Below are 1,540 nucleotides of genomic sequence, written 5' to 3' on the forward strand. Positions count from 1 at the left end.
TTTTTGTCTCGTCAAGGTTGTCAAAACGATGTGGTTTCATGGTTATCTTCAGCCACGAGAGTAGAAAGAAATCGCACGGGGCCATGTTTGGCACATACGGTGGGTGTGGCAACACAGTAATATTCTTTTTTTTTTTACCAAAAAATCACAAACAAACGTTAAGGTGCGAACGATAGCATTATTACTATGTAATTTCCACGAGTAGTTTCGCCACAGTTCTGGTCGTTTCTTTGAACTGATTCAGGCAAACGGGGCATAACTTCGCCATAGTATTCCATATTAACCGTACGACCTTGAGGCAGGAGCTCATGATGCAGTATCCCACTGTAAGCGAAGAAAACAATGAGAAGAACCTTCACATGTAATCTAACTTGTCGAAGGTTTTTCAGTCTTGGCTCTTTAGGTAGTTTCCATTGCCACGACTGGACCTTGGTTTCGATATCATACCCGGGTACCCATCTTTTGTCACTTGCCATAACCTTCTTTGGAAGTTCTGGACTGTTGTTTACTTCGTCCAGCAATTCCTGAGCGATGTCTACGCAACGCCCTTTTTGTTCGAAATTCAACAGTTTCGGACAAACTTTGCTGCTACACGTTTCGTGTCCGAATCAACCTAAAAATTGCTTGAGATGAGCCAAAGGATATGCCGACATCATCAGTCTCTGGTGGTGATTCGGCGATTTTGCGGAACCTTTTCTTTATTTCTTCCACATTGTCGTCAGTAATCATGTGCTAGATGGTCCAGGGCGGTCGTCGTCTTCAATGTCTTCTCAACTCTCTTTTAAACATGTATACCACTCAAACTCTTTTCTTACTCATAGTAGATTCACGAAAAGCCATATTCAACATTGCGATGCGGTTTTGAACTTTATTCCATTTTCCAACGAAATTTAATGTATTTTCCTTGATCCATTGATAAGTAAAAATTCACTTATCATCTAAAACATGTATAACCTCTCCGACACTCAACAGTAAACTAAACATTCAAAACTGCTGAAAATGCCAACATGCATGAGGAAAATGTATACGAACAAGACAAAAAAATGAATATTGCACGTATAACGCCAGCAAAATTAAAACTTACCGTTACATTTTGATCACACCTCGTATTGCAAGCTTCATTAGAAGAACATTCTTGTCGCTTTTAACTACTGTAATTGAAGTAAACCTGGTATCAGGCGATCATGCGAACCCGAAAGCTGCCTGTTCGAAAGTCTTTCATATAAAATATCACTAAGCGAGTTGTAAGCATCTAGTATAGTGCAGAGATCATTTATGTTTTCATGTGATCTGCTAGCAATGTCACAACTTTGGCTGCACAATAAATGCATGTTTGCACTGTGTCTGTAGCTTGCTGCATCCTGTTTCTTCATTTACATTAATAGAGCTAGATCCTTCCACAGAGCGAACGATTGGTGATTCTGAAAAGGAAAGAGTGGTAACTCTTCAGATCCGAAATGCTCTCCAGTGATGTGTGTGGAACAAAGATTCTAGGGAAGGTTGCTGCAACATCATCCCACGCAATAAGCTGTATTAGTCG

This window comes from Schistocerca piceifrons, chromosome 4 (genome assembly GCF_021461385.2).
Source record: "Schistocerca piceifrons isolate TAMUIC-IGC-003096 chromosome 4, iqSchPice1.1, whole genome shotgun sequence".
NCBI classification, from domain to species: Eukaryota; Metazoa; Arthropoda; class Insecta; order Orthoptera; family Acrididae; genus Schistocerca; species Schistocerca piceifrons.